Raw genomic sequence first — 17,944 nt, 5'->3', positions numbered from 1 at the left:
TATATTATACTATGGCTTTTGACTGTCAACCAACTATAAAATATTATATATACTATGACTGGGTAGTTAATCAACCTCTTGAATTCAAAACTCACTTGTTTTCATTTTACATTAAAACTATTACACTTTAAAACATTAATATATGAATTCTGAGACGATTAAATAACTCCCAGACAGCATTATTTAAAACACTGAGTGACCAAAGGTCGCTTAAGTACACTCAAAACTAAACTGGGTATTTACTCCACTTACTGTGGTTCTTAACAGGTTACGAACAGAATCTGGTTGTAAATAGTGACTATTGGAATAATACACTTTTTACAAAAATGAATATATTCTATATAAATTCCAGCAGTTTGAAATAAATTTACATAACAAAAATAAGTCACGGGAAAATTATAATTGCTAACAAAACCTAGAATAACGCAAAAGTGTTACGATCTGAAATTATATAAGAACTTAAGCTGAACTATGCTATCTGTATAAACCATACCAAGAAAAGATATGATGCAATGAAAAATTATACAAAAGCTCGAAATTAATCTGAATAATACAATATGAAGCTTTGACACTTAATGAATAATAGATAACCAGATCACGTTACAAAATATATCCTCTCAACAGGGCCAATTACAAAAAAGAAAAATCTTATACAATGCCATCTCTCTTCCGAATATTAGGAATTAAGAATCATCGTATCTTTTAGACACACGATTAAGCCTTGGGGCAGAGAGTCACTTAGAAGGTGGTACACTAAAACGTACTGAACACATTCAACAATTCACTGTATTGCAAGCAAGAGAGAGGGAGAGGGGAAGAGTCTGTCTTCTGGCTGCATTTTTCTATCTCGATCTAAATCTGTAGCCTAACCCTGGTGGTACCTTTTCTATGAAATTTGGCTAATTCCAGAAGGTTCCATGATCAAGGTCTGGTAGTTGGAGGGGGGGGGGGGGCCTGGGCCGAGGCAAAGCGTCAAAGTTGCCAAATATTACTCTACCGAAGGCTGTAATAACGTCACACTACATGGCTCTCTCAGAAAGCTACCTCCACCCACCATTTGTCGCTGAAATAAAAGAGAATAACATCCTCTCTCCAGATGTTTCAGGATGTTTCTAAAGCATAGGGTAGAGAATTTTCCAAAGCATATGTCCCTGATCATTCTCTCTCAAACATTACGCAATACTTCAAAAAATATAAAAGAACATCCTCTCTCCAGACCTTCGGGATGTTTCTAAAGCATAGGGTAGAGAATTTTCCAAAGCATATGTCCCTGATCATTCTCTCTCAAACATTACGCAATACTTCAAAAAATATAAAATAACATCCTCTCTCCAGACCTTCAGGATGTTTCTAAAGCATAGGGTAGAGAATTTTCCAAAGCATATGTCCCTGATCATTCTCTCTCAAATATTACGCAATACTTCAAAAAATATAAAAGAACATTACCTAAGACCTTGCTCATAAATTGCACGAATCCAATAACTATCTCAAATATATTATGTAAGACTTCATAACAAATATACGTGATATAAAAAGTTATTTCCTAAAAAATACGTGAATTACATATATTAACTTTAATAAAGAATACAATGAAATTCAAGACAAAAGTCTTGCGTAATTTTCATAAAATACTTATATCTACATAAAAGGAGCTCATTTTACGGGCTGAGTATCATCACATTGCAAAAATTAATAAAACATAAAATAGAAATAAGATTTCGAATAAACTATTGTATTTACTCTACAGTAGACCAGCTTTGTGAGTATATATATATATATATATATATATATATATATATATATATATATATATATATATATATATAGTGGATAGTTGGGTTCCTCTCGGGAATCGAAGTTTCAGTAGAAATAGAATATTCAATGCTGCTATAATCATCTTTATTCGGTAGCTTTTGACATAACTTATGTCATACTCAGCCTATCTGAAATTTTCATTATGTAAAATTAAGAAATTAATAGAAATAATCCTAAGTACATAGTTAGGAAGATATACTTCCAAGATATGCCCAAATAGCTCTAAAATCAAACCAATCAAGGAACATAAACCATATAAAAGACTTATTACACTATATAACTATTTAAAAGACTCAATAACTAATATACCTAGTCACCCGCAGGAGACGATGACCACCCATCCTGAGCAGCAACCCACAGAACAAACGGATCAATGGGTCACCAGCAACTGAACAGTTAAGCAATCATTCAAGATAGGTTTTGTCTTAAAAATGTATGAAGACTCCAAGATTCTCAGTTGGCTGACGCTACTATGTGTATCTGTAATTTTGAAATTTTCCTTAGAAATGGCATGACCAGATTTAAATGCGTGGTCATAAATAGCTGAAATTGGATTCTTATTTAAAGGTATATTGGTTTGTACTGATCTCCCCATGTGCTCCGAAACCCTACACTGAAGCTGTCTAGATGTGCTTCCAGTGTAGCACTCATTACAGAGTGCACATTGAAAAGTGTATATGACACCGGAACACACGGAAGCAAGTAGACTTCCCTTATATTTAAAAAGTGAACCAACTGATAGCTTGCTAGTAAAAAAAATTTTAAATCTATGTGGATATATATATATATATATATATATATATATATATATATATATATATGTGTATGTATATGTGTATATATGAATATATATATATACATATATATATATATATATATATATATATATATATATATATATATATATATATATATATATATATACATATATATACTGTATATATATATATATATATATATATATATATATATATATATATATATATATATATATATATATATATATACAGTATATATATATAAATATATATATATACATATATATATATACAAATATATATATATATATATATATATATATATATATATATATATATATATGTATACATATATATATATATATATATATATATATATATATATATATATATGTATATATATATATATATATGTTTATTTGTGTATATATATATATATGTATATATAAATAAATATATATATATATATATATATATATACATATACTATATATATATATAAATGCACATGTATAAGTATATATATATATATATATATATATATATATATATATATGTGTGTGTGTGTGTGTGTATGTGTGTATGTATGTATACACACACACACACACACACACACACACACATATATATATATATATATATATATATATATATATATATATATATATATATATATATATATATATATATATATATATATCTTAGAGAAGAATATATTATTCCAATATTTTATTTGTATATTAATGAGATGTACATTATAGCATGCTTTCAATCCTTATACTTCGGACTTATTAATTTTGGCCTAATGTAAATACGTACATAAAATACTGCCGCCATCACCAATTCTCGATACTTGGGTTTGATCTCAATTCCAGAAAAGTAGAACTGCTCTAAAGTATATGAAGTTTTATATCAATAGAAAGCTATTGCTTTGAAATTTCTGTTACATTATCAGAAATTATCCTAAATCCAAACAATATGATGACATAAAAGGCTAAAACTGAAATAGATTTAGAAAAAAAATTCAATATTTTATTTCAAAACTAACTTTGAATGACTCTGAAATGGCTTTATATTTATTTTTTAGTAGTGTTACAGGTATCAAATGATAATGTAAATAAAACCCTTCCAATTCATGAGTAGTGATTCAATTTATTGTGGAAAACGATGAAGCACTCAGGGCAAATTCACCCATCACATTTTGGACAAAAGTAGCCTGCCCGGACCCTTTTAGGGTAACCTACTATACAGGTCATTTTCTTCCCCACTGGGAGGTTTACAATTTTATAACCATCTTCTAAAGATAATGTTACATGGGAGGGACTCCTTATTTTATCTGGTGAGAGTGAAGCTGCATGTATCTGTTCAGGAGTGCGTCTTTTCCTGACGATTTTTACCGGCTCATAGTTCTGAACAAGTGACTCAACTAAGGAGACCATGAACTTATATCTGTCTAAGCCTCTAAGGGAAGGCTTCTTGATGTATTAGCTGCATATAGTATATAGTTGTTGAGGACAGCAGTCCCAATCAGTGAAAAACTTCTCTTATTAGTCCATTTCAGTGTCTTCTGTTCAGATAGGTACGAGTACAACTTGGTGTCTTTCATGTCTACACCACCCATGACATGATTGCAGTCATCAACAATAGGTGGAACAATTTTGTCAGGTTTGTCTGTTCTGTTCACAGTTTTATAGCCTGCTTTTGAGTAAGTAGATAAAAGAACAGGTGTTTTCTTGCCATCCTTGTAAGTCACACATAACAACTTTTTCTTTACAGCATCCACGGTTAGTGCGAACTGTTCCAGTTGCTGTTGTGCCATTTTGCCAAAGGTCTTGAAATAGCTTAGGCAAAGAAAAGTAATTATCAAGACCTGGGTGATGACCACGATGAAATAACCCTGCTTTTTCAAGAAGCCTCCTAACAAGGTCATATGTAGCCCCTTTATCACTTACTTGCATACCAGCTGTTCCCTTATATACTTCAAAAGCATAAGTATAGCCAGTTCTTTCCTCGCATAAATACCAAACCTTTATCCCAAACCTAACATGATGCTTGTTTGGCATATACTGTCGCAAATGAGGGGTCTTACCTCTAAGCCAATAAAACTTTCATCGATGGATATTTTTCGTTCAGGGTAATAATGACTTCTGAAAGTTCTCTGGAAGTGATCAATAGGTTGTATCTTATACAATTTATATGCTGGGTGATCTAGTGGTGAAATTTTTTAAGTGTCTGCAAAATGCAGAAACTTGAGTAAAACTTCAAACCTCTCTCTGTTGAAGTGGTTAGAGAACCATGGTGTTGCCTGGTATGGATTTGTACAATCCCAGTAAGACCTCAGGGTTGGTTTATTGATAAGCCCCATATTCAAAATAACTCCTAAGAAAGCAAATATTTCATTCACAAACGTTTGACCTTGTTTGATCCATAAGTTGACCATAGACCTTTTCTTTTGTTGAAGATACTCAGTATGGGACTGGATCCACTGGCTTGCATACAGATTAGTTTCATCAGCAATTTTCTTAACAAAACTATCTGTAACAAAGAGCTTCAGGTATTCTACTGGTTGGGCATCATGTTTTGGGGGATGAATTGGTCCACAATGGCCTGTGAATCTTACAGGAGGTGGTGCAACTTCATTGTCTAATACCTTCATCCAGTCTCCTACATCACTTCTATCACTATCGGGATTATCATCACTTTCATCAACTGATACATCCTCATTCTCACTTTCATCATCAGTAGCAATATCTTCATCACTAGTATCACAGCCATCATAATTGCTATCATCATCATCAGTCTCTGACTGGATAAAACTGCTATCATTCTCATCATCCATAATGATGAGTTGTGATAATCTGGAAAGGTGCCCTCATGAAAAAGTACTATTATATACTATATATATATATATATATATATATATATATATATATATATATATATATATATATATATATATATATATATATATATATATATATATATATATATAATATATATATATATATATATATATATATATATATATATATATATATATATATATATATATATATATATATATATATATATGTGTGTGTGTGTGTACACACATACAAAATTGAAACAGGCAACACCAAATGCCAGCTGAAAAAAATGTAATTTTCATTCATAAAGACATTCATAAAGACATACACAAGTACAAGACACAAACAAAAACATAATTACAGCAAAGTGTTACTCACATATATTAGTGTGTGTTTAATCATTACTCTGTTTGTTCAATTATTACATTGAAAAAGGTACTCATAAGTGATGTGTTTCCCATGCATGAAAAGTGTTACCAAAACTTTTAAGTGAAACTATTCGGCTTATCCTATAATATATTTTATTCCCTAAAAGAGTGTGGGATTATAGATAATAATCAGTAAAATAATAGAGAATCAAACCACTATCCTTCAAATAAATAGTACAGAATTAAATATGCTTCTAAAACTAAATAAAAAGGTACGCAGTAAGTAATGTTTACATTGGAGACCTGTACTTACGTGCGTGTATTTACATCCAGCTGTCAAAACAAGGCTACGACTCTCAAAGAAAAAAAAAAAACAAGAAAACTTTTTGGCAGGGTTTTGCTTTTGTAGTAGTTATCCCGCCTTACACTTTGGCATGTAATATGTATAAACTGATACTGAGTTACAATAAACGCTCACAATACAAATTTCACATAGACAACACAAACAGCACAGCAACACAAACGTTTTGGCAAAGATGTCGTCTTTGTAAACAAACTCTTTTGAATGAAATCCCATTGTTCACTGCTTTGCCAAACATTTTTCCTTCATTACAAAACGCACAAAACATTCAAGAATCAGAGGAAGCCATTATATCAATAAATATTGGCATATAAATCCGAAATATTACGTAAAATATGTAACCAATAAGTTCGTGTCACACAACAGCAAACTTGCCGCCGAAAGCAACCACATTCAAGACCAAAACAAAAGCTGATAATGTCATTGGTTGCTACATTATGACGTAAAATCAGTGAGCCAATGGGAAGGAAGCATTGTTGTGACGTATTCATGCCACTAAAATTGCCTAGTGGGGACGTGAGAGTGAGGAATTTGAACAGAGGATTAGCAAGCCACGATTGTGGCCTCACGGGGTCTACCGGTAAAGCCACGACCGTGGCCTCACGGAGTTTGTCCAACTCATGTAGGATTAAGTAATGTTTGGGAATTATATAAGTCTGACTTCATCTTTTTAAATATGTTTTCATTCCGTGTGGTTATATGAAATTTTAATCAATAAAATTTTTATTTCACGTACGTTAGCTTCGGAATCTTAAGTAATATTGTTAAAATGCATACTGTATGACACACACGCTAGGGATTACATCGTGTTTCCCTGTAGTTGGAAGTTGCAATAAGACTCTTGACTAGGAATTATTATTTTTTTATTTTGTGAGAGGAGTTGGTCGGAGTTGGCTGAGAGAGTAACCTCGCAAGCGACGATAGTCCCCTACTTCCATACTGCAAAGGTGACATCCTTATTCTGTTAGAGCCATACCCACCACGCTCAGAGAATGCTTCACTAAAAGTTTACAGAGTGAAATGAGTCTGTATATAAGATCCTAGCAATGCATAGGAGATAGAAGAGATACAGCCTGACCCTCAGAAGAGCTATCATCCCACAGTCGTCTCACCAGCATCTATTCAGCAACTATGTATCTCCATTTCAACGTTCATAGTGTTTTCTCTTCAACGTCCATAGTTTTTTCTGTCAAATAGGAATTGTGTTTGTTCAAAAATGGGAATTTTTGTTCTTTAAGATGAAAGAAGTGCCGTGTATATTTGAGTACAGTTATATAACAAAAATTTATTGTGTTTTTTGACTGGCTGTGTGAGATTATGTTGAACAGTGAAGTGTATTTATATTTGCTTAACCGTTCGGTAACCGGATGTGAGCCTAAGGATATGAGAGTAACAGTTACGTATATGAAAGGGTAAATTTAATATATTTTCCAGTGTTAAAGTACCAACTTTTTTCATACTTATCAAAAATTTAATATTATCATAAATTAATTTCTTGTAAAACAAGTGATGATATATTTTTTTCAAAGCATCACTTTGGTTTACTCTAAGGTCTAGTTCAGATTCAATATTTTGAGTAATTTTTTTTGGGGGGGTTAGTTTTTTATTTTGATTTTTTTATATATGTTTACTTTTGTAAAGAGTGTAATATTTCGATCACCAATAATTAATTTCAGTGCTTTGCTCATATCCCTTGACTAAGAACCGAAGTAAGAGATTGATTTAAGGACAGTGCCCGTGAAAGGTAAAGTAATCACCCAATTTTGTTTTGAGTGTAAAATAAAGAGACCTTTAGATATTCACTATTTATATATATTTCTGTCTGGGTGTTGTGTATTATTTTAAGAGCTCAGAGATTTTCTTTTGTTTATCAAATTATGTGATATTAAGCAGGTGGGTTGGAGAGCAGGGGAATTCATGTAATTAGTTGTTGGCAATGTATGTTTTTGGTGTCCAGATGAGGGATCGAACGAGTGTGTTTTATATATTTATGATTATAGGGCCATGTTTTGATTAAAGGATTTACCAGTCTAGTGTTGATAGGATTATGTGTACTATTAGCATATATTTTTTAAAATGGTATAATTATTCATGATACCAAAAATTTCCTAATTAAATGTACAGGAATTTCAGGAAAACCCAATTGTTCAGGAATTTTGGACCGATTATGTAAGTGGCTCGCTATTTTAATGGCATGTGGTGGTCATGTAAGTGGCAGAATTATTGAAGCCTAAATCAAAATTTTAGCCTTAAAAGAGTTGATAAACATAGGGAAGTTGCATGAATGAGATATGGCAGCGGCTCGTGACCCTTTTAAGAAGGCTGAAGCAGAATTCCTAGAGAAACAAGTATCATATGACACACAAGCTGAAGGAATGAAAGCAAACACGAATGAGGAGGCTGATATTAGACAAATTGCAGCAGAAGAGAATTTGATTAAGTTCAAGATGATGGCAAAACAGGAAGAAATAGAGAGAGAACAGGCAATAGAAATCATAAGGTGATTGATTGATTGATTGATTGATTTATGATTTTCAGGCATCCTGACATCTAAGGTCATTGACGCCGATATAATTTAGTTTATATAAGATAAAAAGAAAAAAAAAAGAATATTCAATTAAAACCATAAAAGTTGAATGTCATCATAAAAGTTAGATAGTTTTCAGAAGACCTGTTTCTGAAATAAATCTAAAAATGCCACTTGCAAAGTAGGACACATCATGTCCAATAATCTTGCCAAGGATGAACCTCCCACCCTCACCTCGAGCCTCAAACAAATATCTATTCCTTAAGTTATCATAATTGGGGCATTCGGTCAACAAATGCCTCACTGTTAGAGGTACTAAACAGTCTTCACAATAGGGTTGGTGTTGGCCCTTCAGCAGAAACTCGTGTGTCAACCGAGTGTGACCAATACGGAGACATCAAAGAGAAGTCTCCCATTTTCGGGGCATCATGTTATACCTCCAAGGAGATATGATATTTGTTACTTCTCTCATTTTATTGCCATCTAGACTATCCCAGTACTGTTGCCATTTATTACAAAGCAATTTCTTGATGTTAGGTAGGAAATCGTTACACGGAATGGGATATCTTCTTGGCAGCAACTCGGATGCAGCATTCTTTGCCAGTGAATCTGCCTTCTCATCCCCAGACACACCTACGTGTGCTGGAACCCAACAAAATCTAACTGTTATACCTCTCTGTCCAATAATAAAAAGCCATTCTAAAATCTTTAAAACTAGAGGGTTGCTAGAATTAAAAACTTCTAAAGCTTGAAGGACACTCCTTGCATCACTAAAAATTGTAAAATTACCCTCCTTCTCCAACGCTATTTTCTCAATAGCGGTTAGTATGCCATACAGTTTGGCAGTAAATATGGAAGCTGTTAGAAGAAGCGCACCTCTAAAATTAAAACCATTACCATGTTCTCCAAATCCAACGCCAGCATCAGATTTGGAGCCATCAGTATACATAAAATTCGATCCTCTATGTTCTTCAACATGTTCAATAAAAAGAGACCTACTCTTCTTAACTCCAATAAAGTATTTACAAAAAGATATCTCTGGTAATTTCCATGGAGGCGTTGATGATACCTTGAATGGAAGTACCTTACTTCTAATTATATCCAGAATGTTTAATAATCGCTTCACCCGAAAGCCATAAGGTTGAGGAAATTTTGGGTGCGACTCAATGTATGATGCGTGTTTTACAAGGCTTGCAGTCTGAAAGGCTAAAGAGTTAGGGAGTCTTTGCAATCTAAACCAATACCGAATAATGGAAGACATTCGGTAAAGGTCGAGAGGTAACTCTCCAGCATCAACAAGGAGACTTGGGATAGGCGAGTTTTATATGCTCCTGTAGACAGTCTAATACCTGCATGATGTATTGAGTCTAATATTTTTAACTGGCTTGGGGTGGCTGAAGAGTATATTAATTTTCACATCCATAACTAATTTTGGAAAAAATCAAGGCCTTGTTTAATTTTAAAATAGTATAGCGGTCTGCCCCCATGATGTACGGGACAATACTTTTAAGATATTCAGAGCCTCGAGACATTTAGCTTTTAACGCTTTTAAGTGAGAAACCCATGTAAGCCTACAATCAAATATCAAACCTAAAAATTTAAGTTAACTTGCACATGGTATCCGTTGACCTTTAATGTATATATCCGGGTCTGGATGTACTCCCTGGATACGACAAAAATGAACAATGGTAGTTTTACTTGTCGAGAATTTAAATCCCTTCATGTCAGCCCACTGGATAATTTTGTCAATAGCGAGTTGGATTTTTCTCTCAACCATCGACAATCTAGTGCCAGCAAATGATATTGAGAGATCATCTACAAATAATGTTGAGAGAACATCTTGGGGAATGACTGAGGATATCCCATTAATTGCTAGTGGAAACAGGGTTACACTCAGCACACTCCCCTGAGGAACTCCTTCTTCCTGACACTTACTCTCTGATAGTTTCCCCCACTCTCACTTAAAAAACTCTATGCGAAAGAAATGACTGAATGAATAGTGGTAGTTCTCCTTTTAATCCTAGTTCATGAATTGTTTTAAGTATACCACATCTCCATGTGGTATCATATGCCTTTTCAAGGTAAAAAAAAAAACTGTCACATGGTGCTGTTTGGAAGCAAAGGCTTCACAAATAGAGGACTCAAGTCTTATTAACACATCAGTTGTCGAGTGCATTTTTCTGAATCCATATTGAATCGGTGATAGAATACCCTTCTTTTCAAGGTACCACATCAACCTTGCATTGACCATCTTCTCCATGATTTTACATAAACAGGAAGTCAATGTAATAGGTCAATAGCTTGCTGCTAAAAACTTGTCCTTACCGGGTTATAAAAAGGCTAAAATAATGGATAGTTCCCAAACACTTGGGTAACTATGATCATGCCATATTCTATTAATAATACTTAAAATAAATAACTTTGTATTAAATTGCACATGTTTAACCATTGCATATGGAATTCCATCGGGTTCAGGAGCTATATCGTTGCAAGTAGCGAGTGTGGAATCAAGTTCTCTTTCAGTAAAAGGAGAATTATACGATTCTTCCCTTCCTGTTGCAAAATTTATAATTTTCTTTTCTTCAATGCTCCTGTATTGGTGACCAGGAGCTGCTACACTCTTGCACGATACATTTGAAAAATGGTCAGCCAGGGCATTGCTAACTTCATTTCCTTCAGTCACAAACTGACCATTCACTTTCAACACTGGTAGTGGGTTCGGGGTAAATTTGCCTACAATCTTTTTTACTTTCCTCCATACAGAAGATGGTGGTGTTCTACTATTAATGGAGGAAACAAAATCCACACAAGATTGGCGTCTAGCTTCTTTCTTGGCACGACGGATCTGTGCTCTACACTTTTTGTATGATATCAAATTTTCATCCGTACGGCGTCTACACAATCTGGTCAGGGATTTTCTGGTGGCTCTGTGCAAGGCTGTTAATTCTGAAGACCACCACGGGACTGGTCGTCCTTTGAATAGTCCTGTGATTTTGGGAATTGAATTGATTCCTGCTGTATGGAGAGTTCCATTCATTAGGTCTATGGCATCATCAATACTTTCAAACTGTTCTGCTCTCCCTTCGATTTCACTTAGCTCAGAAAATTTCACCCAGTCTACCTTGTCTAGATTCCATCGTGGCGATCTTTGCAAAGGCGGACCCTTGTTTGTGTTTATAATGATTGGTGCATTATCACTAGTATGCCAATCATCTAATGTCCTCCAATCAAAATCAAGAAGGCAGTTAGAGCTTGCGATTGAAAGGTCTATGCATGACAAGGTATCTGTCTGAACATGGAAGTGCGTGGGCTCTCCTGTATTAAGGAGTCCCACATCCTCATTTTCCACAATTGATGAGATAATATTGCCCCTTGTGTTGACCAAAACATCACCCCATAAAGGATGTCTACCATTCATATCTCCCAGTAAGAGAAAAGGTTGAGGGAGTTGTTGAATGACCTCTGCTAAATCATCATATAAAATATTATCATTTGGAGGAAAGTACAGAGAGCATATTGTATATTTTCTCCCTATATCAATTTGTACAACCACTGCCTGTAGGGTTGTACGTATGGACATAGGTATTTGGGGAACATCTCGACAAATGTACATGAGACTTCCGCCATTGCTCCCTTCTTGTTGATTATATGGTGTTTTATAGCTAACATACTCTCGAGGACTAGGTGTGTTAGAATCAAGCATACTTTCCTGTAGACATACAATTATAGGGGAATGTTCATGAATTAGGAGCTTAAGTTCTTCATATTTCGCCCTCAAACCCTGACAGTTCCATTGCAAAATGGAGGAGAAAACTATGGATTATTTCTGGAAGACATCTTGGATGAGGTCTTCCCATTAGCAGTTTTTAATCTAACATTATTACCTGTAGGTTACTTCAGAGGTGGTCTTGTTATGTTGGGTTTTACGTTTGTGTTTTTCTTTGTATCCTTTTGATCTATTTGTTGAGGTGGATGGTGGACCTCAACTTGAATTTCTGATTTATTCAGTTTATCTTCTGGTTCATTAGAAACATCAACAGACAAAACATCAAATTTATCTGATGTCATAACCTTAACGTTTCTAATAGAACCTTGGCATGTCCAGTTCTGCAAGTACTCAAGACATTTTCTTTACTCATAACTGTTAATTTCTCTTTTAATCTACAACACTAAAAAAACAGTAAACATTGTTTTGTTTGTCAAACAAACACACCAGAACTGCTAACTATAACATCAAATTACAAGATATGATATGCCCTCACTCAGCAAAATATGAAGTAGCACTGAGATAACCAGTCAAGGTGAGCCAACTTGTGTTTCTCAGGACAATACCGAGTCAGTGTAGGCAGCTGGTATTTTAGTATTTGTGCCAACAAGTAGTAGAAAGGAATCCAATAATATCCTTATTCATGTACATAAGTTAGTTCACACTTATTTTCTGAAACTCTCCCATTTTTTATACATTAAACAGCTTTAAGTAAACTTTAAATAAGAAAATATATTTTTGGGGGAAAAATCCATTATAAGTTGATCACTAGGTTTGTATGTATGTATAATGTTTAAGATCTTCAGCTCGGAAGATATAAATAAGATTAAGGAGCCAATAAAGAAATCTTGGCTAAAGTATCTGAGAATGTGTCTAAGATTGTTAATTTGAAACTGACGGAGAAGATAAGGTGTAGGAGGGGGAGATTGACATAGGATGATGATTTCGAGATAGTTGAGGATTCTTAGTTGGATAGGTGTATGGACAAAAACAAAACTGAGTGGAAAAACTGGAATGGAGGAAAGTGTTCCATAATTTGGTAGTTTCAGAGACACTGTTTTATTTTGGCTAATAAGGATAGTACATAGGATCATTAGAGCAAGTAATGTAAAAAAAAAAAAAAATATAATGACAAATGATGGGTTCAGACAGGGAAATAAGACTTGGAGAGATAAGAGTGATAGTGCAAAGCGAGTTAGGTCAGGTACTTGTTTCCCTGAAGAAACTTATATAGCTGTGTTGAAGTAAGAAATAAAAAGGAATGAGTGTAGATGGGCATTAGATACCCTTTTTTGGGTATTAGTGAGTGTAATAAAGAGAAAGTGTTGAAGTGGCATTTGTGTTGTATGACTAGGCATATAGCAATTGGATTTCAAAGTAATTGTAGAAATGTGATTTGGTAAGCATGGTCATTATGCCAGAATGAGCAAAGAACAGCGTACTAAGTGTACTGAGTTTGGCGTAGATCTTCGCATGGCAAGGTTATGTAGGAGGAAGGGATTAACTCAGCCAGGGTGTAGCTGGGTAAATCATCCTGTGTGTGTGAAGGGGATAGGGCAAATGTTCATGACAATGAGATGATAAATGCTTGAAAATGAATAGGATGAAGCAGGTTTATGTGAAAAGCTAAAGTTCAAAATAAGCCATTGGCGTTATTTTAGTATAGGAAAAAGAAGTGGTTAAATATCTATAGTGAGGATAAAGGACAAGGAAATTTTCAGGATGGGTAGGAATCATATTATGCATGAAAAAGGTATAAATGTAAAAATATGTATGTAATATAGATTTATTAATACAGATAAATGATATTTATATGATGTGGGATTTTTCGTTAGAAGATGTAAATAAAATTATGGTCATCACGAGATTGAGAAATGGACGTAATATGTGTGATTCAATTGCTAAAGAAAAAAATTGTTTTGAGGAAATATATGAACTGATAATATAAATAAGTGAGAGCAGACGAGAATGAGGTAGATGGGATAGTGTATGACATATTAGAGGATGGGAGTAAGAAATTAAACTCTTAATGAGATAACGAATGATCAGGTATGGAAAAGGTAAATGAGTGAGTAATTATATTAAGGCGAAGTTACTCGAAACAAGGTGCATGTTCCTGACTATGACCGGGGTAATGAAGAAAACCAGGGAAGTGTTTGTTTGAGAAGGATTTAGGAAAGTAAGGGGGGAAGAATGTGGAGGATCCATATTTTTTTGCTAGATCCTTGTGTGTGTGAGAGAGAGAGAGAGAGAGAGAGAGAGAGAGAGAGAGAGAGAGAGAGAGAGAGAGAGAGAGAGAGAGAGAGAGAGAGAGAGAGAGAAGTAACGATTGCTTGCAGCTAGAAAGACTGTTTTCATGAAGGTTAGGACAATGATTGTTTTTTCGTACACTGGATTTATTTATATTTATTGCATTATCTTATTCCGTTTTGAATGTGATGTGGTTGGTTATCAGTAAGTATTGTTTATCTTTTTTGGAGTGTTGTGAATTATAGAATACATGTATTATTCATCTTTGAAAATAGTGCGATTTTTTTAGCTTGCAAGGAATGTCCATAAGTGTATTTTTTTTTCTTAAAGCGGGCGTACGTATAATGCACGATACACTTCGTACCTATTTGTAATCACACTTTTGCGTCATAAGATATTGACTTTATTTATATTTTTTTTAGATAAAATAATACAGTATGGAAAAACAAAGCAGAAAGAAAATGAGTGAGACTAAAACAAGTGAAAATCAGAAAATAAAAAGAGACGAAGAGAGGCCTGTCGAAAAAGATCAACGAAGTGTAGCATACAACATTTCATTATGATTGATTAAATTTTAATACTGTATTTCATTCAAAATGATGATATTTTTATACATACAATAAAATTATATTCTTTGTGTTTTTTTCATTCCTTCACTTACAATAAATTTTTAACATTTGTGTTTGTCAACCCAAAAGGATATATTTTTCCTTGAAATATATGAAAATTTTTCCATTTAATTTTCTCTACAAAATAGATATCAGTTTTCGAGAAATATGGGATTCGAGAAAATGATAGTTCTAGAAATGATTTTTCGAGCAATTGAGTTCGAGAATCTTTGTATTTTTTTCATTCCTTCACTTACAATAAATTTTTAACGTTTGTGTTGTCAACCCAAAAGGATGTATTTTTCCTTGAAATATATGAAATTTTTTTCCATTTAATTTTCTCGACAAAATAGATATCAGTTATCAAGAAATATGGGATTCGAGAAAATGAGAGTTCTAGAATTGTTTTTTTCGAGCAATTGAGTTCGAGAATTTGACTTTCAAGAGATTGCATTTTAGAAATTTACCTAAAATCCTGGTTTGGAGAGGGAGATGATTCGCCGCTGATCATATATATATATATATATATATATATATATATATATATATATATATATATATATATATATATATATATATATATGCCCTGATAGGGCATTGTAACTGTCCCTTGCTTCTGCCATTCATTAGCGACCTTTGAACTTTCAAGGATTATATCAATAAGTGGGGTTATTTGTTAGTGTTTATGTTACAAGGAATATAGTGTTAAGACTGTTCAGTTTGAATATCTTTTCTGTCGAAAAGGTCAGTAATTGATAAGGTAAAGAGAAGTTTGTGCTGATGAGACAATTGTCAATAAATGTGAGTCAAGGTGTGGGCTATGCTGTGTTCGCATCCCGTCACAATGTATGTATGTATGTATGTATTTATGTATGTATGTTTGTATGTATTTTTATCTGTATATTGAACCTACAAACTACCAAAACATAAGTCATTCATATCTCTAAGGGAGATTTATCAATAGTAAAACCAACGTTTCTGCATTTAATTCCCAGTTAACTTCGCCTTTGCCATATCATAAATCTTTTCTAACATCTTTCACACACTTTTCCCAAAATGTTTAAGGTCTTTTTTTCATCTTACTTCTTAGTATTTCTAAATACACTCGATTCACTTTACACAAAGAAGGCCAGTTTTGAAAAGTCCGCATCAACCCCTTTGCAACCTTGAAATATTGAGCTGCATCAGTGGAAGAAAAAAAAAAACGACATGGATGGGAGTGCAGAATGTTTCATTGAAGGGTAAATGTAGGTACATCAAAATCACAATTTGTCATAAGGAAGGACGCCGCTCCAAATAGAACCAAGTCCGAGATCAATTCAGATGAAAAATCTAATTTCTGAGGGAGCAAGTAGGCTTCACAAATGAGTCTGCTTTTGAGAAGAGATGCCCTTCCTGAAGAAACGACGTTAATGTGGTTGTAAATAAATAAAATCGCAAGCTTCATGAAATTCTGTGAAGACTTGAGAAAAATAATTTACAGTACGTATTTGAACACTGATCCTAAACTTTAATCTTCACAAATCAAAGATTCTAAAGTTTTTAACTCCCAAATTCTTTTTTAATTTGTTTCGGAGTTTCCAAATGTCTTTTATCAGAATTTCCCCTGTATATCATAGTGTAATCCCATCCCTAAATGTAAAACTGGAGAAGGACCACGAAGTGATTCGAAACACGTGACGACACCACATATTGAAGGAAGAAAAGTAAGATGATTTTTTCCAGTTATCTGGAGGACAGCTTGTTCGGGTATAGACTATCTTCGATTTTTGGACGCCACTAAGCCAATAATGAATGAAGGATGAGAAAATATCTGTCATCAGAGCATCAGAGGTTATTGATGTAAATTAGAGTATGCTTAAGAAAAAGAAAATAATAAAAGAACCAAAATTGATAAACAACTTATCAACGAAACATTTAAAATCTATTACATCATTTGAAGACGAGTTAGAAGGCCAGCTACCAATAAGAAGTTGAAAAGGCCATTGGCATCATACAAAACGTCTTGTTGAGGATTAACCCACAATCTTCATTGCCGGTTCAAAAAGTCAATTTTTCTCTGATATCCAAAAGATTGAATCGTTCGATAAATAAATTCCAAACAGTCGGATGAATCGAGCAATCATCACAAAATGGTTAGCCCCTGCTGGTCATTAAGAACTGTCTGTATCTTTTAATCATATATATATATATATATATATATATATATATATATATATATATATATATATATATATATATATATATATATATATATGTATATAAATAATAATAATAATAATAATAATAATAATAATAATGGTAACAATAATACATATATACGTATACCAAGGCACTTCCACTAATTTTGGGGGTTAGCCGACATCAAACAAATGAAACAAAAATGGCTACCTCTCCTATCTACGTTCCTCCCAGCCTAACAAGGGACTCAACCAAGTTCGGCTGGTACTGCTAGGGTGCCACAGCCCATCCTCCCCCGTTATCCACCACAGGTGAAGCATCATAACGCTAAGTCCCCTACTGCTGCTACCTCCACGGTCATCCAAAGTACCAGAGGAGGCAGCAGGGCCTACCGGAACTGCATCACAATCGCTCGCCATTCATTCCTATTTCTAGCACGCTCTCTTGCCTCTCTCACATCTATC

The 17,944-nt window shown here is 33.7% G+C and overlaps 1 pseudogene; it reads right to left on the bottom strand.

Annotated features, from left to right (window-relative positions):
• Window positions 1–3,706: 3,706 nt before the first annotated feature.
• On the bottom strand, window positions 3,707–5,412 carry LOC137651612 (piggyBac transposable element-derived protein 4-like; annotated as a pseudogene).
• Window positions 5,413–17,944: the final 12,532 nt, after the last annotated feature.

This window comes from Palaemon carinicauda, chromosome 13 (genome assembly GCF_036898095.1).
Source record: "Palaemon carinicauda isolate YSFRI2023 chromosome 13, ASM3689809v2, whole genome shotgun sequence".
Classification (NCBI taxonomy): Eukaryota; Metazoa; Arthropoda; class Malacostraca; order Decapoda; family Palaemonidae; genus Palaemon; species Palaemon carinicauda.
This window is presented reverse-complemented; position numbering and strand designations above follow the sequence as displayed.